Genomic DNA, 24,652 nt, shown 5'->3' on the forward strand with positions numbered 1-24,652 from the left:
TTTTCTTTTGGTTTTTCAAGACAGGGTTTCTCTGTGTAGCCCTGGCTGTGCTGGAACTCACTCTATAGCCTAGGCTGGCCTCGAAGTCAGAGGTCCGTCTGCCTCTGTTGCTGGGACTAAAGGCGTGAGCCACCTCTCAACTACACCCAGTTCCTAGTCACTTTTAAGTTCCCCTGTTTCAACGATGACTCCTTGGTTTGCCGAGGAGAGGAAATCGAAATGCTTTTTCTTCTCTTCTTTCTCTCATCACGAAAGGGAAGCTGCTCAAGCTTTAACATTCCACGTTTCTTGTAAACCTGCTCAGGTCTTCTGACGTCCAAACATCCCCTCATGCCCTGGCTTCGAGTCTGTGATTCTGATTACATTTGGGAACCCTGAGCCCTTCTCTCTCCTTTTCTCCCCTCCCCTCCCTCTCCCTTTTCTTCCCACTCCCTTTCTCTCCTCTCTAGGTTGTTTCTCCAAGCTGGAAAACAGCTTATCTCTGCACGGAATCTGTCTTTATTGCTCATTTCTTCTGTTTATTTCCCGACTTACTATCTAACGCTCCAGAACAAACTGGTTCTAATGGACTCTCAGTGCTCCCTGCCTCCTTGTAGGTGGTCGCTGAGAGGATGTGAGATCAAATTTTTCATACAATTATCAAATGAATGCACAAAAGATACAAGACATCTGGACATTTCGGCAGGCATTTGGTGGCATATGCATTAGAGACAAGGAAACAAATGCCTTTGGTCACTGATACCACGAAACAGATCTCAGATAGGGCCATAAACAGCGCCTAATAGGCAGTGTGCGGGCTGGATGATCTTGGTTTAGATTAGTGGACCCCATAGGGTTTAAGGTCAAGTCCAGTTTTGTTTAACATTTTCATAAATAATCTAGATGACGGGTTTTTAAAAGCCCTTTCATTACATATTTAAGTGACTTCAAGCTGAGAGATGCAATATGAAGTGGAGGATTGGAAGAGGGGAACAGGAAACAGTGTGGGTTTTTTTCTCCCCCTTGTCATTAATCAGCAAATGTATAAGAGGCCAGTAAGAGAACAGTTTCAAGCCCCATTATTAAGAGAGGGGGAAAAACCCAAGTAAAGAAAGAACAATGTTGAAAGAGGCCATGAAAGCAACACGTAACATGGTACGGACACTGAACGGGCCTTTGGTGTAGAGCAGTCTCTCTCCCTCTCCATCTCTCTCTGTCTGTCTCTCTGTCTCGGTCTCTGTCTCTCTCTCTCCCTCTCCCTCTCCATCTCTGTCTCTGTCTGTCTCTCTGTCTCGGTCTCTGTCTCTCTCTCTCCCTCTCCATCTCTCTCTGTCTCTGTCTGTCTCTCTGTCTCGGTCTCTGTCTCTCTCTCTCCCTCTCCATCTCTCTCTGTCTCTGTCTGTCTCTCTGTCTCGGTCTCTGTCTCTCTCTCTCCCTCTCCATCTCTCTCTGTCTCTGTCTGTCTCTCTGTCTCGGTCTCTGTCTCTCTCTCTCCCTCTCCCTCTCCATCTCTGTCTCTGTCTGTCTCTCTGTCTCGGTCTCTGTCTCTCTCTCCCTCTCCATCTCTGTCTGTCTCTCTGTCTCGGTCTCTGTCTCTCTCTCCCTCTCCATCTCTCTCTGTCTCTGTCTGTCTCTCTGTCTCGGTCTCTGTCTCTCTCTCTCCCTCTCCATCTCTCTCTGTCTCTGTCTGTCTCTCTGTCTCGGTCTCTGTCTCTCTCTCTCCCTCTCCATCTCTCTCTGTCTCTGTCTGTCTCTCTGTCTCGGACTCTGTCTCTCTCTCTCCCTCTCCCTCTCCATCTCTGTCTCTGTCTGTCTCTCTGTCTCGGTCTCTGTCTCTCTCTCCCTCTCCATCTCTGTCTGTCTCTCTGTCTCGGTCTCTGTCTCTCTCTCCCTCTCCATCTCTCTCTGTCTCTGTCTGTCTCTCTGTCTCGGTCTCTGTCTCTCTCTCTCCCTCTCCATCTCTCTCTGTCTCTGTCTGTCTCTCTGTCTCGGTCTCTGTCTCTCTCTCTCCCTCTCCATCTCTCTCTGTCTCTGTCTGTCTCTCTGTCTCGGTCTCTGTCTCTCTCTCCCTCTCCATCTCTCTCTGTCTCTGTCTGTCTCTCTGTCTCGGTCTCTGTCTCTCTCTCCATCTCCCTCTCCATCTCTCTCTGTCTCTCTGTCTCGGTCTCTGTCTCTCTCTCTCTCTCTCTCTCTCTGTCTGTCTCTGTCTGTCTGTCTGTCTGTCTGTCTCTCTCTCTCCATCTCTGTCTGTCTGTCTGTCTGTCTGTCTCTCCATCTCCATCTCTCTCTCCCTCTCCATCTCTCTCTGTCTGTTTCTGTCTGTCTGTCTGTCTGTCTGTCTGTCTCTCTCTCTCTCTCTCTCTCTCTCTCCCTCTCCCTCTCTCTCTGTCTGTCTCTCTGTCTCGGTCTCTGTCTCTCTCTCCCTCTCCATCTCTCTCTGTCTCTGTCTGTCTCTCTGTCTCGGTCTCTGTCTCTCTCTCTCCCTCTCCCTCTCCCTCTCTCTCTGTCTGTCTCTCTGTCTCGGTCTCTGTCTCTCTCTCCCTCTCCATCTCTCTCTGTCTGTCTCTGTCTGTCTGTCTGTCTGTCTGTCTCTCTCTCTCTCTCTCCCTCTCCCTCTCCCTCTCTCTCTGTCTGTCTCTCTGTCTCGGTCTCTGTCTCTCTCTCCCTCTCCATCTCTCTCTGTCTGTCTCTCTGTCTCGGTCTCTGTCTCTCTCTCTCCCTCTCCCTCTCCATCTCTGTCTCTGTCTGTCTCTCTGTCTCGGTCTCTGTCTCTCTCTCCCTCTCCATCTCTGTCTGTCTCTCTGTCTCGGTCTCTGTCTCTCTCTCCCTCTCCATCTCTCTCTGTCTCTGTCTGTCTCTCTGTCTCGGTCTCTGTCTCTCTCTCTCCCTCTCCATCTCTCTCTGTCTCTGTCTGTCTCTCTGTCTCGGTCTCTGTCTCTCTCTCCATCTCCCTCTCCATCTCTGTCTGTCTCTCTGTCTCGGTCTCTGTCTCTCTCTCTCTCTCTCTCTGTCTGTCTCTGTCTGTCTGTCTGTCTCTCTCTCCATCTGTCTGTCTGTCTGTCTGTCTCTCTCTCTCTCCATCTCCATCTCTCTCTCCCTCTCCATCTCTCTCTGTCTGTCTCTGTCTGTCTGTCTGTCTGTCTGTCTGTCTGTTTCTCTCTCTCTCTCTCCCTCTCCCTCTCTCTCTGTCTGTCTCTCTGTCTCGGTCTCTGTCTCTCTCTCCCTCTCCATCTCTCTCTGTCTGTCTCTGTCTGTCTGTCTGTCTGTCTGTCTCTCTCTCTCCCTCTCCCTCTCTCTCTCTGTCTGTCTCTCTGTCTCGGTCTCTGTCTCTCTCTCCCTCTCCCTCTCTCTCTGTCTGTCTCTGTCTGTCTGTCTGTCTGTCTGTCTGTCTCTCTTTCTCTCTCCCTCTCCCTCTCCCTCTCTCTCTGTCTGTCTCTCTGTCTCGGTCTCTGTCTCTCTCTCCCTCTCCATCTCTCTCTGTCTGTCTGTCTGTCTGTCTGTCTGTCTGTCTGTCTCTCTCTCTCTCCCTCCATCTCCATCTCCCTCTCTCTCATCCCCCCTCCCGCCCCCATCTATCTGGTATAACAAATGTCTAGAACCTTTTCATCTTACAAAACTGAAGCTCTCTGCTTATTGCAGGTTTCCTTTTCCTTGCTACCCACAGCTCCTAGCAACCACCATTCACATTTTCAGAGTTTCATTCTCTAGATAGCTAATAAGTAGAGTATCTTTTACTGATCTTTTTGTGTCTTACTTGGCTTTTTAATGTCTTCTGAAGGTTTGTCTATGTACTAACCTCTGACAGGATTTCCTGGGCTGTGAAGAAATTACCTTCCATTGTATTCCATATTTTTTTTTTACCCATTCATCTCCTGATAGATGTTAGGTGGCTTCTCCCCCACCCCTCAGCCCCCGCTTGTGAATAATGCCTCAATGAACTAGGCTGGGTACACAAATATCTCGGAGATTTTTTGGCTATATGCCCAGAAATGGAATGGCTTAATTATGTGGCAATTCTCCTTTGAATTTCTCGAGGAACCTCTGGAATGGCTGAGACTACTTGACATGTCCACCAACAGTACGTCTGAAATCCAAATTCTCCATGTCTTTTCCAGCGTCTGGTTTCTATTGACTTGTTTTTCTTTCTTTGCCTTTAAAAAGAAACAATGACCATTTTAATGAGGGTAATGTTTGATTTCTATTTTCTAGTCATTAGTATCTGAGCCTATTTTGTGATGCCGTAACAATAGATGACTTATAAAGAACAGAAAACCTATTTCTTACAGTCGTGTGAGCTGGTAGTCTATTGTCCAAGAAATAATCTCTGGAAGGTTTGGAAGGTTGGCTGTTTGTTGTGGTTTCCATCTCTACTTCCAAACAGCAAGTTGAATGCTGAGTAACCCAGTCTCGAGGAACACTGTGTCATCCCTTGGCAGAAGGTGGATGGCCCAAAGGGACAAGCCCTTTCCATCAGGCCCGTGTGTGTGTGTGTGTGTGTGTGTGTGTGTGTGTGTGTGTGTGTGAGCATGCGCACATGGGCGCATGTGCATCTGTGTGCAGAAGTCAGCCGTCAACCACAGGGGCTAGACCTTAGAACCTAAGTCACTTTGCTTTTGCTCTGTTAGTTTTTATTTTACTTTTGAGACAGAGCCTCTCCCTGGGGACCAGGGACTCCCATGTTAGGCCAGACCTGGTGGCCAGCAAGACCCAAGAACCCAACCCTATCTACTTTTCCCGTTACTGGAATTACAGGCATCTGCTGCTTCACATGGCGTTAGATTTGGTGCTGGGAATGAAGCTCAGTCTTCCTGCTTTCGAGGCAAATCCTCTGCCTACTGAGCTATCCTTCCCACCCCCACCCCACTCCGTAGCTCTTTTAAAAGGACAGCTTAGTCTAATTTGCAAGGGGCATCCTTACAAGTCTCAGTCACCTTGTCAAGGGCTCACTTGGTACTGTCACACTGGCAATGGCTAATTTTAGTACACATGACCACAGAACAGGGAGCGAGGCCAAGAAGCAAGTAGAGAAACTCCTGCGGTGAGGAGCCCAGTCAGGAAATGCAAGGGGAAAAGGTGTGTAGTGGGGGGGGGGGGGCAGGAACCACCTACCTCCATGGTTAGGCCAAGTGCTATGGCTAGGAGACGTAAGAGAGGTGGCAGAAATAACCTCAGGCCGGTGGAGGTGCACCCCCTTTAATCCCAGCACTCTCAGGAGGCAGAGGCAGGTAGGCCACTGAGCACGAGTTTCGAGACAGCAAGGGCTACATAGAGAAACCCTGTCTCGAAAAACAAAACAAACAAACAAACAAACAAATCAAGTCAAACAAAAATGTCAGGCTTTAGTCAAAGGACATAATCTGTAAGAAAAGTCATCAGAGGAATGCGAGTATGGGATGCGGATGCGAAATGGAGCATGGACCTAAGAGTTTAACTGTGGAATTAAGTACCGGAAATAGGGATCTATCTGCAGGGAGCGGAGGAGTCCAAAAGGGTTTTGGGTAAGAGTCTCCAGTATGCGCACCACGCTTCCTTTGTGGAGAGGAAGAGCGAAGATGCAGGAAGGTGAGGGGTACCGTGCTAGAGCCATCTGTGAGACTTCGCTCCCTGTATAGTTACGCCTGTCCACATATCCAGCATCCTTGTCCACTTGGGCTTAGCTGCAAAGTTAGGGAATCATTACCCAGTCACATTCTTTTGTTGTGTCTTCTTCCTGGGGTAGTTTTCTCAGAAAAGAGGTCACGAGCCTCCCTGGGCTCTTTGTGGATGAGACAGCGCCGTTCCGCCAATGCACTGCTCTGTGTCGGGTCCCGGGACTCGCCCCTCTCTTTAAATGTGCGTGTTGTCTTTTCTAACTCCCAGAAAGTTGTAGATGAAAAGGCCGATACTGGTTTAATTCTATGTCTTTTAAGGTAACCAGTTCACTCTGACTGAAAAACTGTAGGATTCCATGCTTGTGATAGAGGGATTTCAAAAGGCCGTGTGTCTTTGGTCATTGTTCTAGGCTACATAACTTTTTGGACTACCGTGGCCTAAAGACTTAAGTCTTTCTTCATTCTCTTCCTTCTTGGACTTCCAACTTGTAATATATTCTTTTCTCCACGGTTCACGAATTGTTTTATTCCATCTAAAACTAGTGGAATGATCAGTAGCAGTGACCTCCCCCTCCCCCCAATTCATCTGTTGAAATTGAAGATGCATAATCAAGTCCTATTCTTTCTGAAAATCACATTCTTCACTTACTACATCATTACCAAAATTCTTCTCCCCAGCCCCCAAAAGACATGATACCTTGGACGTCTAAAACAAGTGCTCCACTTCTGAGTTCCACCCCAGCCCCCAGCCCCCACCCCTCCTTTCTTTTCTTTATTTTATTTTATTATTTGTTTTAAACAGGGCCTTGCTATTAGCCCAGGCTTGTCTCAAACTCACTCTGTAGCTCAGGCTGTCCTTGGGGTTGTGGCAATCCTGCCTCCTTAACCTCCTGGGTGCTGTTCCACCATAGCCCACTCTAAGATTTTCTTCTAGTCCTTCAGTGCAGTCTACTTTTTGCTGCCAATGGCACTGGTTTGAGGGGAGTTGCTTCCTTCAAGTTAAGGTATCTCTCAATGGGATGCCCGGCTGGCCCAAGCATCATTCTCATTCACTGTTGCTGGGTCTCCGTTCAGACGCTGATATTATAGACCTGAATGTCAGACCCAGACAGAGGCATTTGGGCACTCCCCCCATGCTTCAGCCATAGGGACGGTCATCAAGTGGCCCTGAAATAAGAAGGAAACAGTTTGAAATTTGAACTCAAAGTGTACTCTTCAGTTTGATTTGATTTTAAATCTTTCATTTTTATCACTGCCCCAGGACGCAAACACAAATGTCACCGTTATTTTCACTGCATTTCGACATGAAGTCAGACAGTATGATTGTCGATAGCCTGAGTGCTGAGACTAACAAGCACTGGGCACCAAGCCTAGCTGTAAAGTAACCAGTAAGCTGAACTGCGTGACTAGTTGAAGAGCCACAATAAAAGAAAATTACTGCTTCAAATAAATTGAATCTTAAATGTACTTTTGTTTAACAAAATATAAAAACATTTACATAAGACCTATACCAGCAAACACCACATATATTTTCAGTGCCGTGTTAGTGATTAAAGTGTATTTATTGTCGCTTCCAACCCCGACTCTTCTCAAAGCAGCTTATTCAGGAACCCTTTTTTCTGCAAGCAGCAACAATGTCTCAATCCAGCCCCAGATCGCACTCCCTTATAACCTCCCTCAACCGCCTCTGCGTAACCTCAGTTCGTAGGTCCACGTCGCATGGCCTGATCTATCGTCATGGTGCGCCTGCGCAGCTCTCACGATGGGGGCGTGGCTTACTTTCAGGTGCTAGTTGTAAGTGCAGCAGTCCCGGGCGCCATCTTGGGATTGCCGCTGCACCCGCTCCCCACAATTTATAACCCAGGGCAGCATTTGTGGTTTAAAGTTAGAACATGGCATTGGTTTCTCAATAATTTTTACCTAAATTTATCTAAGTTCACCAATGAGCTGATGTAGAAAGTAGAAAATTAACAGAGTCACAAACTCTAACCCAGAAGACGTGAGGGTTAAGTGGCAGAGATGTTGAGTTACCCATCCTAACCTCTGTTAATTGTAAAAGGTTTAATCATTCTGGTTCAGTTAATATCTCTAAATAAATTATAAGTTAACAAATGTTTGTCAGGGCAAACCTTGATCCAGGCTTGTCTCCATGTGAGGCAAACAGAGGCCAGTAGCCAAGGACACTGTATGCTCTCCAGTTGAAATCAGAGCCAGCTCCCGGGAGACCAGAGAAGCCTAAACAAACATCTGGGCCCTTTCAGCAGCTTACTGTATCCAGCTTTTAGAACAGTCCTCTCCGGATCTCTTTATAGAAACAAAATACACAGCGTGCTTCCTCACAGAAGACACGTAAGAGGCAGAAATCTCAGGTTGCCGCTCCTGTTTGATTTTGATAAGTAACGATGATTTCTTTCATTGACCTCTACAGTCTTGCATTAGCGTGATCTCATTTCTCCCGTGTATGGTTCCCCCATTCTATATTTTGGACTTCTGCTGCATTTATAAAGGCATTTGCTTTGTACGGATTCGTGGCAAATCCGAATAGGCAAACCCACCCGCTACAGGAGTAGCTGGTGTCCTTACGTAGCCGACAACTAGAGGGGACGAATGGATGCGCTGCGGCAGCCCCACAGTGAAAGGAAAGCAGGGACAGAAGCAGTTTGTTCTGCGCAGTGCCCCTGTGAAAACTGAACGCTGGCAGCAACGGGTGGAATGTAGCCTCCCAGTCCACCCTCAGACAAACGATCTTAAACTCTCCATCAGAACGGCTCAGCAGCCCAAGTTCGCCCCTGCTTAGGTTTTCCAGAAGGAAGATGCTCTTAGCGGTGTTACTGAAACATGCATCAGTCCTCAAGTTCAGCCAAGACTCTGCTTGTTTAATGGCCACTTAGGTGACTTGGGGTAATTGGGTGTCACCGGAACCTATCAACCAAAAGAGTTTCTGCACACACATGTGTGTGTGTTGGTGTGTGATTGTGAAAGTGTAAACTGGTAACGGCACCCCGGACCTTGCAGGTCCTCAGTCACCACTAAACTTCAACCTCTAGCCCTTATTTTAAGTCAGAGTCTCACCAAGATGTTCAAGTTAGCATTGAACTCTCTCTGCGCTCAAACAGGCTTTGAACTTTTGGTTCTTCTGCCTCATCAGGCTTGTGTTGTTAGGGCTCTTGTCTTCATCTGTGCTGTGAGGCAGAAAGCCACATTGCATTAAAATGATTTTGATAGCAGTACAGTGGAGTACTAACAAAGTAGAAAGTGACCACGAATGTTTTATCTCCTTAACTCACTGGCCCCCTGGTGAGTACACTGAAGTCTTTATAAAAGAAAAGGAGAAGCAAATATCTTTAAATGAATTTTATAATGGAAAGCAGCCATTAAAATGTCATGGGCACATAAATGTAAGAGTGATAAAGTTAGCAATTTTGAAAACTATTGGCTTTTCAAGCTCACATAAAAGCGAGATATTATTTTCAGATTAATTTCCTAAATATTTATGTAATGGGAGAATGTTTTAATTATAGGTCATTTAAAGTGGAGCAGGATCATCTCAACTTTGTAAGGAAGCTCACTGCTGCTGCTGACTAAAGCCGGTGCATGCTGCCCTTCATCCTGCAACATGATTGATGTGGGACGTCCTGGTGACAGTGACTTCTTCACCATCATAGCTAAGTAAAGGGACATCTTCTCACCACAGAACACACCAACATCTGCCACCGTTCTGGAAATCTTAGATGGTTTTCTTTAAAATAAGCTAGACTATCCTTAAACTAAAACCTTACTATCTCAAAGTGCTTTTTTTTTTCCAGTTCCTTAAAGAAAAAGAGTCTGCTCCAAATTTTTAAAAAGTGTTCACTAAGACGGGTCTGCAGTAATAGCCAAATAGAACAAGCGAAAAGTAACTACTTGTGTAGCGGGAATGTTTAACAGAGCATGAACTAATGCAGTTGACCACAAAGTAAATCTAAATACAAACACTGGGAAAACTCTCCGAGTCTTAAATCATTTTGTAAAGTTACAGAGATATCCACATTACACAAAACCACTGTTAAATTAAAAAGAGGAAAGAAAAAATAAATTTCACAGAATCGGACAAAGTGATTTCTCTTTGTCAATCCCTCATCACACTTGATCTCGGCTCTTTTTCTTCTGTCTTTTTAAGTTATTTCAGGGAACACACACATACACACACACACACACACACACACACACACACACACACGTTCATGTGTGTATGTGTGTGTGGAGAAACTGCGAATTAAGTTTGAGACCTACCATTGTTTGGATAGCCTTCTGAGCTTGGCACAAAATGAGACACTCCCTTTACCAATGGGGCTTCTCCTTCTCTGACCTTGTCTGGGGATCTGGAAACCCCCCATTCCTCCTACCAAAAGAATGTCACTTACTTTGGTGCGACTACAGGTTCAGCTGCCTTTCTCCAGGTAAGAACCCAGTCACCAAGCACCTGAGGTCCCCAATGCCTCCCCATGCTAGTGAGACATCTCAGTACTTAGCCTTCAACCAGTGACCTTTGCCCACCCTGGACAATGACCCTAATGACCCTGGAGAGCTGGGAGACTCACATGCATGTATGTATGCACTAATACAGCTCAGAGACATTCCACACATGTCTACAGCCATGCAAATGCTAACTGCGCCCAAGCCAAGCTATGGGCTGTGGCTAGCTCCTCAGGTGTTCTCTGCCATCCCTGTCTATTGAAGACTAGTCCCCAAAGAGACTTGATTTTCTCACCTTTGTCAAGTAGGTTCATCTTCTAAGAGTTCTTTATTTGTTTAAGTATTACAGAAACATTAAAACAGTATGCACTTTTTATATTTACATTACTATTTTAGTGCGTGGCATTAACCCACAATTTAGATAGATCAGTGGTTTATCTTTTACTGTTGCATAGTGTTTTATGATAGAACAAACAGCCATTACAGTACACAAGCATGTGGCAGTTCGTGGTTTCTCACCGGTAGGATTAGTACTGCGGTGTCTTCTCCTGAGCGTGTTGTTTTATGGATTTATGTAGTGCTTGTCCTTTGGGCACATAACAAGGAAATCCATTTATCTTTCTAAAATATTTTATTTCTTGAGAATTTCATACATACAGAAGTACTATATTTATATCCTTTCTACCCCTCCCTCTTCCACACCAACTCCCCCCAAGTTGTCTCTACTTTCTGTCAAATGCATGACCTCTTCTTTAAATTATTGTCATACACATATATGTAAAATGTATATATGTATATGTGTATGTATATGTATATATGAACACAGAGACACATACACAGACACACAGACATATACACGTACATCTATCTATCTATCTATCTATCTATCTATCTATCTATCTATCTTTCTATCCATCTATCATCTATCTATCTATCTATCTATCATTTATGGATTATCTATTATCTATCTATCATCTATCTATGTATCTATCTTTCTATAATCTATCTATCCATCCATCATCTATCTATCTATCTATCTATCTATCTATCTATCTATCTATCTATCCTGCAGAGTCTGACCATTTAATGTTGTTTGTCTGTGTATATGTTAAGGAATGACTGCTTGGGACTGGATAACATTTTCTTTCTCACAGATAATAAAAAAATTTCCCTAAAGTCATGGAAAGACTCTTCTTCATTCTCTTGCAGAAGACCTTTCTGTATAACTTTTCGAATATTGGCTTAAGACCCATCCTAAATTGCTTTTTATAATCTGTGTGATATGCAGGCCGAGCTCCTTCTCTCCTTTTTCCAAGTGTTGTCCTCTTGATCAAGCAGCACTTACTGAAGAGAGCCACTCTTCTCCTGCTGGACTGTAGCCATGCGACAACTTCTTTTCCTGGGGGTCTTTGCATTTCATACAGCCTATCATTTGTACACAGTTAATACACTTGTGTAACCTAAATTTGTAACTATTGACATCTGGGAGTCAAAGATCTTCCAGCTTAATTCTCAAGACTGTCTTGTCCATTTGGGTCTCCTACATTTCTTTCTGGCCTTAATTTGATTTATACAGTGGTAGTGATGGAGTCCGGGGTCCAGCACAGACGGCTGATCTGTAGCCCCAGCCCATCCATGTACACTTTAGAATCACCTTGCTCATTCTGATAAGTAACTTCCTGAAACTGTCTTTGGTGGTGAGCTGAATTTAGAGCCCAGGTTAGGCAGACGAACATCTTAATGTGATAGAAAAAAATTTTTTTTCGGAGCTGGGGACCGAACTCAGGGCCTTGCGCGTGCTAGGCAAGCGCTCTACCACTGAGCTAAATCCCCAACCCCAGAAATCTGTTTTTATACTATCACTAATATTTCCACCCAGTCACTTCTCAGGTTCCAATGTAAATGCCTTGTGGTTCTTACATTATGTGTATTGTGTTGTTTTAGTTTCATGTTATTGTATATGGTGTTTCTTAAGTCTTTATTTTTTTTTTGTTGTAGATAAGTGTAAAACAAATATTTTTTTTCCAGTATGTTAAAACTGTATTTTCAACATTACCAAATTCCCTTACCCATTTTAATAATTTGGTTGTGGATAAATTTGGACTTTCCCTGACCATGTTCTAACATAGAGCATAGATGGGAGCTAGGGAAGTTGGAATCTAACATCTCACTTAGTAGCTAGCATAACCCCCGCAGATTTTGCGTCCTTCACCGGCACCTGCTACCTTACTATTCTTGGATCAAATAAGATGACGAAGGTGGAGGAGGATGCTGGACACTTCTGACATCATTGTCAACCAAGGAGAGGACCAACTTTACAAAGCAGAGCACCGCTGTGAAAGACAGCCGGTCCCCCCATCACCATGTGGAACAGTGATGTGCAATAATTCTTAACCCCGTGTCCACACGGAAAACAGGCTTAAAGTATGGCTAGGGGTTTTGTAAGGTTATTGAAGAGACTTTTTGGAAAAGTTTTGAGCTCCTGCTCTCTACCTGTTTGTGGGGAAGGATGCAGGGGTTACTTCCAATGCAAGTTTACGAGTCAGTTTTGCAGACCGGCTTCTAAGGACTCTGGTGGAGAACAGTGAGCTGGTGCCTGAGGTCGCTAAACAAGGCTGGGCAAGGACTTTGCCTCACTGCACTGAGCTTGGTGTTGAGTTGTAAGGCATAGGCTTGGGAGAGAGGGCATAAACATTGACCTGGTACTTTGATCATAGACCTAAAACAGGGTTACTGAGGACCAGGGTTGAGGCTGAGCTGGTTAAGACATTTGAGGACAAGTTTGGTGATCTGGGTTCATTCCCCAGAACTGATTCCTATGAGTCCCCCAAAATCTGCCCTTTCATGCACTCCAAACAAACAAGCAAGCAAACAAACAATCAAACAAACAAATGTTTTGCAATTAAAGGAAGGGGATACTGGGTTTGGAATAGCCTGAATTCCTAGAGGTTGCTGTGGCCAGTGGATTCTGGAGTGTTCTTGGAGGAACAGTGTATATTTAAGGGGCTATGTCAAAAGGAAAAAAAAATCTTTGCTTTTATAGTTCTATAGTGACAGATCTTAACATTTAGGTCTTTGATGTAGTTTATATTAATTCTTATATAGGGTTAAAACAAAACAAAACAAAACAAAAACTCCTACTTTATTCCTCTGCCCTGGGCTCTCCCGTTTCCCCCACATTTCCTGAAGAGATGTTCCTTTCTCCACTCGGTGTTCTTGGCACGTTCATTGAAGATCCGTTATCTGTCAATGTATCATTGTATTTCAGATTCTCTAATTCTACCTGGTCGATTTTCATATTTATTTCTAGAGCCTTTCTATGCCTTCATTTGTAGAGAACTCTCCTGGAACATGAACTCTTCCTGTGCGATCTCCGCCTTGAGATCTTTCATTGTTACCTTGTCCATATTTCCCTCCTCATCCTTTCTCTCAACCCAGGTCCCACAATGGAAACATGGTGATTTTGATATGCAAACAAACATCGTTTTCTGATATTAAGCCAATCTAACATGAGATACCTCAGTGCATGAATGTGATGGGGCTGAGCTTTAACCGGTCCCATGACAAAGGTGGGTTGGCCCATGCTGCGGAGTGCAAGTGAGGTGCTACCACATTCTCATCTCTTGAATATTCTGTCCCCAGAATATCATGTTATTTTGTATGTAGATAGGGGGACAACCAGCATGGTCGTGCCCTAGCACTCAGGGTAGAGGCAGGTGGATCTTCTGTGAGTTCAAATCCGGGCCGGTCTACACAGCAAGTTCCAGGTCAGTCAGGGCCCCATAGTGAGACCCCGTCTCAACAGATCTGGGACCTGGCTGGTGGAAACAGGTCACTAGAGGTGATCTTTTGGAGGTTATACCTACCCAGGTTCTGGTCTAGCCTGTTGCTTTGTGATCAGGAATCTCTACCACCACAGATCAGGCCGCCGTTGCTGTCAACTTTCCCCCACCATAATGAACTAAGGCCTTTAGAAACCACAAACCAAACCAAACCCTTCCCCCTTAAGCTGCTTCTGTCAGGTAGAAGTAGTACTACTTCTTTGTAATAGTAAAAATAATAAATATTAGGTCACTCTGGCATTCCATCACTTTTACTTGGGTTTGATTTTTTAATCTAATGTATTTATTTCCTTAGAGAGGGCTAGGCCTTGAGCTCTCTATGTAGCTGAGGATGATTCTGAACTCATAATCTCGATGTCTCTACCTCCCAAGCACTGGAATTAAAGGCATGTGTCACTATGCCGAGTGTCCATCATTTTGGTATTTTATATGCAAGAAAAGAGACTAAAATTCTTCAAACTTAAACATTAACATTACGAGCTTAGAACCCATAGCAATAAGCCCACAGGGGCAAATCATAACAACACCTATGTGGGGTTTAATTCAGTTTGTAACAACAGCTAGACTAGGTGCCAACAACCTCAGACGAGTCCTGTATAACCATCCTGTCACTTGTACTGACCTCTGCAGAACTAAGCAACTTCAAACACAAATGCATTTAAAATTCAATTTGTACCAGATATGCGGACTTTATTCTTTGTCATCATTCCTTAAACGATCCAGGGAGGTTTTACACACCATTTGCCTTGATATTGTAAGTAAACTAGAAACGAGGGCATGCGAGAGGAATGCAGGTAGGTTATACACAGGTGCCTACACCATTTGATATAAGGAACTTGGGCATTGACAGACTTGGGAATCTGCAGGGATCCCTACAAACAACCTCCTTTGGATCTGGAGGGATGATTAAATCCGATAGAAGATATGTACGCAATAGGACATTGTAGTGACAGTTTTGGAATTTTGGGTTCTTTTAAAAACACACAGAAATACATAAGAATGTGTCTTCATTTTCACCCTAGGTGTGGGGTGTGGGGCTGCTGCTGGCTGTCTGCAGCAGCTGACTGTGATTTGCCTCGTGCTCTGGCAGAGGCGTGGTTTTGCCGGCTGCAGATACTTTCTGCGACTGGGTGACTTCCGTTTGGACTTCCGAGAACTTTTCATACATAAACGCCAGGGCCCCAGGGAAGCAGGGGTTGGTGGTTGTTTGGGGGGTGGGGTTAGTAGCAGTGGTCAAAGAAGAAACAAAACGAATTAGATTCAGGGATTTTCCTAATTCTTCTTTTCCTCCGTCCCTGTTTCTTTCCCACCCAGTGGTGGCCGTCCCTTGGGTGTCGGGGTTTGGCTTAGAATTTCCCTTTCTCTGGTTTTCTGCAGATACAGGCTGCTTCCGGCTGCCCCATAAGGATGCTACAGCAGCCCGCTGGAGGAACGAGGTGGGATGAGGCTGGGGGCAACCTCCCAAGGGCAGTTCCTTCAGGTTGTTCTGAAGTATTTGTCCCAGGGACTGGGTCAGGGTAGAAAAGCTGAATTATCTAGGACTGGGGCAGGAGAGCTCTGGTGAACAACTTCTGCTCCAGGACTCTGTTTCAAGTGGCTCAATGGCTTTCTTTCTTTTCCTTTTTTCTTTTTTACAGGATGATGTTTGTTTATTTGACATTTCCTTCTGACTAATCCTTCCTTTCCCAGGTGTTAGCTCCCAGGACACTCAGTGTTTGTCTGCTCTTAGACTCCCTGGGACATTCGGCTTCAGATAAGCACTGTTATCTGAAGATAACATAAAGATATCTTAAAGCGTTGCTTTTCAGAACTGGGACGTGACTGCAGACAGTAGGGGAGGTAAAGACCTCACCCCCCCCCCCACAGACTCACGTATGCACTAGCACTGGGATACAGCACTCATGGAGTTGGCAGCATGGCCCTTGCTTAGGGTACCTCAGGGTGGGTGTAGACGTGGTCTGGAAGCTTATCCAGCTGTGTCTGGATGTGGGCTGTAGGACTGTTTCTAGATGTATGTTTGAGTGAGAGCTGCTATACATATTCAAAATGGGGCTTTCAGACTGGCATTTCCTTCACTGGCCCTCCTCCCATAGCTGACCAGAACACCACCTTCCACCTGCCTAGTGTGTAGGTTGGTTACATGAGTCTCTCTCGCCTCCTTTTTGCCCTGCTCCCCTGTGTGGTTCAGACGGCAATGCGATTTCTAAATCTTCTCTCAGAACACAGAGCTGCTGCCATTACTTTCCTGACTCTGTGGTGAATCGTTGCCTGTTCCCTAGTGTGTGGCTTACCATACGTATTCATTTTTATATGAAGAACTCGGCCAAGAATGAGTCGTGGTGGGGCAGCATCCCTCCCTGTTCGACCACATTATTTGCCTGTGGGTATTTCCGTCTACTGGGAACGTGAAGGGACTCAGTGACCTTACAATAACAGACAGACAGAGGTATCTAACCACTTACGTCTTAAGGGGAGAGAGCAAAGTGAGGGCCGGTGCCATGGCCAGAACCTCGGGGCTGGAGCTTTGGGAGAGCTAACTTGTCCTGAGGGACTGAGGAGGGACGCAGAAGGCCGCCTGTGACAGCCTCTCTGCAGTGGGAATGCAGAGTCAGCCATTGTGCTCCCCACTTGCTCACTTCAGGAATCCTGTCAGAAGCTGCAGCTCCCGGATGGACTCTCGGAGGCCTAGTCCGACTTCCTGACTCTGCACCCACATCTTGTAGAACATCTGTAGGGCCTATCTCACTCTGCAGTACCTTCAGGGCTGTCTGCCCTGTGTGGCAGTGAGTAAGGTCCTTTACATGTGCAGAAATGGACCAACATGACTGTCACAGATCACAGACAACAGGCATGCTGGAGAATGGAGGGCCGGTGAGATTAGCTCTCAGGAATTCTGGTTAATACTCGTTTTGAAAGTGGGTTCCGACTTTGATTGCCAGCCCTGCTCAGAGGCAAACACTCTTAGGCACCCTGAGGTATTTGGGGATAGCTTTACTGATGCCCTCTGAAGTTTTCCAGATCAAGGTGATCCCTGCCGTGAAAGAGAGAAGACAGTCGGGATTTTCAGTATAGCACCGAGAGCACCTGCCATCGAAGATGCCTTTCTAAGTTGTGTGCTGGTGTGAACTTCTCCACGGTTGTCTTGCTGAAGTGTGGACGACAACCTCCTCATTTCCTGCCCCGCCCCTGCTTTTTATTAACCCATGACTATCACCAGAGAACCACAGCTTCTCCATCTATAGGTTGCTGTGAGGCACAGAGGAGATAACATGTGAAGGGCGTTTTGATGCCTCTGGCGTTCTCTGATACATGGTACACCGTCCTCTCGGTTGCTCAGCCTTTCGAGTGAGGGTGGCCTTGAAGTGCGTGCTGTCTAAATGCATCCAGAAGCTGGCCTGGAGCTTCCAGTCTTTGAGCGGTGTACGACATTTATGATGTCATTCTCTTCTACCCTTTAATTAACAGATTACCAAAAAACCACACGCTTGGACAAATTATTTTGACTACTTATATTTAATTACTTCAATCCCACTGTAATCTACCAATGACTTGAAACCACATGTGTATAAGGAAATCTCTCTCTCTCTCTCTCTCTCTCTCTCTCTCTCTCTCTCTGCAGCAAATAGGCCAGGAAGGTGCTCTTCCACTGAGCTATATTCCTTACAAGATGTGAATGTTTTTTAGATTTATTTTTGTTTATTTGTGCTGTATCTCTTGTGGGTGTATGCTACATGTATGGGGCTACCCTCAGAGGCCAGAAGAGGGTGCGAGAAACCCTGAACATTCCTCCAGGGCCCCAAGACATAAGCTTTAAGATCTAAGATTCATTTTCCAGGAGAAATAGAGCCAAAGGGTGAAGTAAAACGTATACATATAAATAATTTTAAAGTTTTACTTATAACATAAGCAATTTGTAATGACCTTACTTATACACAATTCAACTTACACTACATGATTTAAATTTCATAAAATATTTAGATTAGCACTGGCATTGACTATTGAAATGAATGTTAGGGAGAAATGATGTTCTACCATTGAAATTATACTGATCATTTGCTCCCAAGAAAAAAAATGGGGTTTTCCTGCTTATAAATAAATACCAAATAAAAAGCTTTTCCTGACAGCTGAGTATTAAAAGCAAATGTTGTCCTGGGGTTTTCTTCACTGTTGTGATGAGACACTATGACCAAAGCAACTCGAGGAGGAATGGATTTACAGCATGCAGGGCGCAGTCCAGCGTGTTCATGACTTGCTCCCTATGGCTTCCTCAACCCTCTTTCTTGTGTAGCTCAGGTCCACCTCTCCAGGAGTGCACACACCACAGTAGGCTGGGCCCTCTCACATTAACTAGTCCTGTGGGGCCATTTTCTCAATTAAGACTCTCCTTTTCCAGAAGACTCTAGCTGTGTCAGCACCAGCCTGCACAAATGTTTTCCCTAGCTTTTCTTATGAAATATTCAACAAGTCTTGGCCTAATGTCCTTACCATCTCTGAGGGATGGCCATAGTGGTTGACTGTGGTTAATGTGCCCTTTGGTGTGTTGAATGAAGCCAAGCATACTGAAGAGAGTTGTACGATCTCTCGATACAATTGTTTTGTTCTGAGGTCTCTCTTCTGATCTGGTTTGCTCCAGGGGAAAATGTTGACTGTAAACGCCAAGGGAACTGTGTGTCCCTCAAATGGGCGACCATTTTATTTATGTCTCTCAATTGTTTTGACAAAAAACAACAATCTCAAAAATAAAGTACCCGATGACTTAAGGATACATATTTTGGTAGGGGGCTTAGATTGATTTATAATTTCTTATTTTAAAGTATATTCTTTATTGGGTTTTGATATTGGATAATATATGATAAAATTACTGTATCTTAAATTGCTCTTAAAGATAGCTTTTAGCATTCTTCTATGAGAGTCAAAGGGTAAGCCATCTTTAGGCCTACCTTCTTGGAAGGAATTGATTAACTGGAATGCTTTGGTGTATTAGCGGATAACAGTTTAACACCAGAACTGGGTGAGCTGGCACATGCCTTTAGCCTCAGTACTTGGGAGGCAGAGGCAAGAAGACCTCTGTGATCTAGTCTGGTCTACATAATCAGTGTTAGGACAACTGGAGGCACATAGTGAGACCCTATCTTGAAAAAAACAAAACAAAAATAAATAAATTAGAATGCCAGAAACACTGGGGGGGGGGGGGACTTTAAATTTAGTGTGAGCTGCTCTCTCTCTTAGTGAGGTTTCAATAATGGCCACTATGGTGGTTTGAATATGCTTGGCCCAGGGAGTAGCACTATTAGGAGGTGTGGCCTTCTTGGAGTAGGTGCGGCCTTGGAGGAAGTGTGTCACTGTGAGGGTGGGCTTTGAGGCCCTCTTCCCGGCTGCCTGGAAGTCAGTCTCCTTTTGTTGCCATTGGATGAAGATGTTGAACTCACAGCTCCTTCTCCAGCACCATGTCTCCCTGGATGCTGCCATGTTACCACCATGATGACAATGGACTGAACCTCTGAAACTGTAAGCCAGCCCCAGTTAAATGTTTTGCTTTATAAGAGTTGCCTTGAGCATGGTGTCTCTTCACAGCAGTGGAAACCCAAACTAAGTCAGCTATCCTTCCCTTTCCTTGTTTACGGCTGGACCGGGTTGACTGGACCTGAATTATTCATGGTGTTCACTCTAAGCTCCCCAAGATGTTTGTTTTCAAAGAGGGTGAGACATGGGCTGGAAATTAAACGCCTAAGAAGCACTTTATGATGTGAAGGGGAAGTAATTAAAATTAACTTGCTAAATATATTAATATTGATTTTGGCTAGAAGTAACAGAAGACCCAATTCAAAATTGAACTTCAAGGGTCGTCTCACATATAAACGAGTCTAGAGAATGGCTAGAATGTGTGTTTAGTGGGATAAAGAGACCTGGGGTCCCTCCATCCTTCAGCTTCATTAATGACATGTGTGAATAGTATCTTCAAGGTCAAAGCAGCTGTTTACCTCACACAGTAAGTACCATAGGCAGACAGGAAGAAGAAGCAGAGACAAAAGGCCCAAAGGAACATGCCAGCTGGATACGCTCCCCTGAAAGCCGTTCTCAGAAGATTCCACCTTCCCCTTCTACAAGCAACATTTCTTTACGTGTCAACAGCAGGAACCGGGTTGTGTAGTCACCCCTACCTGCCAAGGGCTCCAGGATGGTGGATGTTTTAGTTGGATGCACTGCTCCTTAAATACACTCATGGCTGGGCTAAAAATGAAGAAGGCAAATGTGGCATTTAAGAGAGTCAGCCACAATTAAAAAAAAAAAAAAAAAAAAAAAGCAAATTGTCTCTCGCGAACGACCTAGGCTGTAAAACCCAGTGAACACAGGATGAGAAAAGTCCCCAGTGTGCTAAGTGTAGTTGTTTATAAGTGGTAGGGCCATCCTTGATACTCATTTCCCTATGTTTTCTTATTTTATTGAAAGAAACACCAGTCTGTTTATAGTAAAGAAAACAAATTGTGTGCACTGACGAACAAAATGTGTGCACTGCCTTAATTTGCTTACCGACAGTCGTCTCTTATTGGTTCTTTAGTGCGCCACCCTGAGTATAAGCCACTGTCATAGTCAGCCTCACTTGCCAACTTAACATAAACTAAAGTCACCCGAAAGAGGGAAACTGAGTTATGCAATCTCCCCCATCAGATTGGACTGTGGATACGTCTGTGGGCATTTTTTTGTCTTCACCACTGACGTGGGAGGCACCGTACTACTGTGGGTAGCACTGTCCCGGCAGGTGGTGCCAGCCATAGGGAGCAGGCTGTGTAGTGACAATTTCGAAATTTTGGTTTCTTTAAAAAAAAAAAAAAAAAACCCAGAAATATCACAAGAACGTGTCTTCATTTTAATCCCAGGTACGGAGTGTGGGGACGCTTCAGATTGTCCACAGCAGCCGACTGTGATTTGACTCGTGCTCTGACAGGGTCCTGATTTTGCCAGCTGCAGATAGTCTCTGTGATGGTGTGACATCTGGAACTCTGGGGACTTTTCAGAGGGTATAAAGAAGCCAGGGCACCTAGAGAGGTGGGGTGGGTTCTTGGCTGATGGTTAGGTTTTGTTGGTCACAGTTTGTTAAGCAGTGGTGTGCAAAGAGGAGAGAACAAGAAGAAATTAGTCATCTTTTTTATTTTATGTATGTGAGTACACGGTAGCCATTCTCAGACACACCAGAAGAGGGCATCGGATCCCATTACAGATGGTTGTGAGCCACCATGTGGTTGCTGGGAATTGAACTCAGGACCTCTGGAAGAGCAGCCAGTGCTCTTAATCACGGAACCGTCTCTCCAGCCCCTGAAATTAGACATCTTGATGGCAAAGATCAAACTTGCCCCCAAGGAGCTCGATGCCTGTAATCAGCAGGAAGTTGTCTGATAATTACATCACCCCCAATTACATCACCCCAAATTACACCACCCCATTCAGACCCCCAACTTAATTCAGTAATCTTCCCCTTTTCCCCCTATCCTTTTGTCTCTCCTACCTCCTGTTAGGGGGTTGAAAGGGTGGAAGAAAGAAGAACCCACTAAGTAACCAAAGACAGCTACACACCTGTTCCTGCCTCAGGCTCAAGACCTCTCCATGATGAAGTGTGACCTGTGAGACTAAGTAACCCTTTCCTCCCCAAGGCGGTCTTGGTTACTATTTTATTATCACAGCAACAAAGACACAAAGTAGGAGAGCCACTGTCATCTTTAGCCACGTCTTATGGGTATCTGACTCTGTGTTCCTTCTTCTGTAATTTTCTTTCCAAAATAAAGTCCCGGCCTTTGTGATAAAGATAGTCCTTTGTGGTAAAGATATTCCTTGTCACCACAGAAACATGGCCAAATAGCAGGGTCTGGTTCAGTTGGAAGAACTCTGGGCTTGGGCACAGGAAATGTTCTACAGATTCTCTTACATCTGCATAGGATTATTGCTTTTTCTTCTTAATTAATTAATCTGGGGACAGGGGAGACAGTGGCCTTATCTGTAAAACAATGTCTTAAGCACCACAAAATTTCTTCCTCCTTTTCTCCCACATCCTTTGTGGATGGTTTTATGTAGCCCAGGCTAGCCTCCAACTTTACGTGTAGTTGAAGATATCCTTCAATGTAGGACTCTGCATCTCTACCCTTCGAGTTCTGGAATTTCAGTCTCTGTCACCATAGCTGCTTTAAGGGATTGGTGCACAAGGCTCTGTACACACTAAGCCAGCCCTCTCCCAACCCAGGTGCACCAAGAGCCTGAACCAACTATTTCTTTGGTCTTCCACATTTTATTTATTTATTTATTTGCCTCACATCAACGTCCCACAGTTCAGTGCTCATCTGATGGCTTCCCAAGCATTCATTGTGTGGAGAAGCTCCTCCCTGCCTTGTTTCTATTTCATACAAACAACATTGTTGTTTCCCTTCATCCTTTAGTCCTTTAGGAGTGTGATGTGTCAGACATAGCCCACGACCTCATCTAGACCTCACTGTGATTCCTCTTACAAAAGTCATCACTCCTGAGCGATGTTTGTTTAGCGAAAACTCACTAATTTCTGACTCTAGCTCTGACTTTCCCAAGCATCATCTTTACAGTCCCAACTACCCACCACTCATATGGAATTTGTATGTTCTGGTGTCACCACAAACACACCTTATTTAGAACCAAACTATCTCCATTCCCAGTTACTTCTGATTTCTCTTACTGGCGCCATTTTGCTCTTAGCATCCCAGGCTTGAAACCTTCAAGGACATTCCTGACTCCTTCCTGTGTCTTACATTCCACATAATCTTTAATTCTTCCCTCGGGGTTGTCTTGGAACTGCCTCTTCCTCTCGTCTATTCTTGCAGATGTGTAACCCAGAGCACCACCTCTACTTTGTTGGACACTATGATTTTCCTTGCAAAGGATCTCCTAGTATCAATCTAATCTTTCTTCCAACTCGAGTTTCTTCTTTGAATTTTACTGTCATTTCCAAATCTTCCTAGCTGTCTAAGCCCAAAGATCTGATGTTCTTCTTCCTTGTAGAGACTTCTACTGTACCTGTCAGTAGTGTACAAGTTAAATTACTGTTCTGAGTACTCAGGGTTGCTGGTGTATTCAAATCTCTCTCTCTCTCTCTCTCTCTCTCTCTCTCTCTCACACACACACACACACACACACACACACACAGATGAAATATATCACGTGGAGGCACAATGCTATCGTGCACTATAAAGACTGTTCCTTGTATGATTCAAATGCCGATTCTGAGCCCCCACACCTGGTTGCATTCTGGAAATGGCATTGCAGTGCTTATTTTACATATCTCCTGCCTCGATGTTGTGTAAACATCGCTCCCCACTTATTCCCTGATTTGTCAATAAAAGCTGATCAGCCTGTGACTGAGCAGGAGAGAGAGAGAGAGAGAGAGAGAGAGAGAGAGAGAGAGAGAGAGAGAGAGAGAGAGAGAGAAGAGAAAGGAAGAGAGGATTTCAGTCATGAGGAGAGGGTCCGGGAGCCACCATGAGAACACCCATGGAGCAGAGAGAGCCAAATCAATATTAAAATGCAAGTATCTCGGGGCTTTGGGCTAGGAGGTAGTCAGATTATTTTAGAGGATTATAATAGATTAATAACTGCTCAGATATTGTTCCACAAAGCTTATCAAATAGATCTTATGGTCTCTGCCTCAATTAATTTGGGGATAACCAGGATAGAGAAAAGTGACCGGTTGCACAAACAACCATGTACATTTTAAGGTGTACAATTTGGGAGCACTAAGAACAGCAATGTACTGTGCACTCACACTGCTGTTTGCAGACCATTGTCTTATGCCAAGCAAACCCTTTGCTCATTACTCCATAACTGCTGTCCCAGTTTCCAGCCTGTGACTTTGCTCACTCTAGGTTTCTCGTGGAAGAAAAAAAATCACACCATATTTGTCGTTGGTGTTAGCTTTATTTCAATTAGCCTAAGGTTTTGGGGTGTATGTAACATGTCACAATTTGTTCCTTTTTTGAGACTGAACAGAATTTCACTGTGTGTGTCTTCCACATCTTGTTCCTATGCTCACCTGGCAATAGCCATTTGGGTTGTCTCTACTTCGGGCTGATGTAAGTACAATGCTTGCAGACATATACTGAAGAGCTTGTTTGAGTCCCTGCTTTTAGTCCTGCGAGTGCGTGCCTGCAGATGGAGTTTATGAACCATTTAACTCTATGCTTAGAGGAGCACCCGTTGTCTTCCACAGAGACAATGCCGTTTTCTGACCCCACTATCAATGAGCAAGGATACCAAATTTCCCATATCCTCCTCAATTCTCATTTCCCAGTTTTAAAAGATTTATATTTTTCTAATAGTAGCCATCTTAACTGGTGCCGAGTGGTGCCAAATGACTCCGAATAGGTCTATTAATCGATCCAACAATTCTAGTGTATTACCCACAGCACAGCCATCCAATGCATTGCTGCTTTCTGGGAGCCCTTCTCCAAACTCTCCGTGTTACTTTTCTCACTGATGGGACAAAACTCCAGAAAAAAAAGCAACTTAAGGAAGGAAGCACTTACTTAAGTTGAGGATTTGATAGCCCACTCCATCATGATGGGGAAGGCATCGTTGCATGCATAAAATAAAGGATATATAATAATCAATAACTTTTAAAAGATCTATTTGCTTTATTTTTGTGCGTGAATGCTTTGGCCCTGCACACACGTATGCACCACATTTGGCCTGGGGCCTGCAGAGGTCAGAAGAGGGCTTTGGAGCCTCAGGAGCTGGGGTTCGGATGGTGATGAACCACGAGGTAGGTGCTGG

The 24,652-nt window shown here is 44.7% G+C and overlaps 2 long non-coding RNA genes across 5 annotated transcripts; one reads left to right on the forward strand and one right to left on the reverse strand.

Moving 5' to 3' along the window:
* Positions 1 to 3,720: 3,720 nt before the first annotated feature.
* LOC120097882 (uncharacterized) lies at positions 3,721 to 8,251 on the reverse strand. 2 transcript variants are annotated; one of them, XR_015641347.1, is made up of 3 exons: positions 7,700 to 8,251; positions 6,409 to 6,737; positions 3,721 to 4,130 (listed from the first exon to the last, which is right to left on the reverse strand). It is a non-coding gene; the product is annotated as an uncharacterized LOC120097882 (long non-coding RNA). The 2 variants fall into 2 exon arrangements; XR_015641348.1 differs by lacking the exon at positions 7,700 to 8,251 and adding an exon at positions 7,267 to 7,338 and having other exon boundaries at positions 3,722 to 4,130.
* LOC134482758 (uncharacterized) lies at positions 7,369 to 9,689 on the forward strand. 3 transcript variants are annotated; one of them, XR_015641344.1, is made up of 2 exons: positions 7,369 to 7,939; positions 9,092 to 9,689. It is a non-coding gene; the product is annotated as an uncharacterized LOC134482758 (long non-coding RNA). The 3 variants fall into 3 exon arrangements; XR_015641345.1 differs by having other exon boundaries at positions 7,373 to 7,966; XR_015641346.1 differs by having other exon boundaries at positions 7,385 to 8,461.
* Positions 9,690 to 24,652: the final 14,963 nt, after the last annotated feature.

Source organism: Rattus norvegicus, chromosome 17 (assembly GCF_021556685.1).
Source record: "Rattus norvegicus strain SHRSP/BbbUtx chromosome 17, alternate assembly SHRSP_T2T, whole genome shotgun sequence".
NCBI classification, from domain to species: Eukaryota; Metazoa; Chordata; class Mammalia; order Rodentia; family Muridae; genus Rattus; species Rattus norvegicus.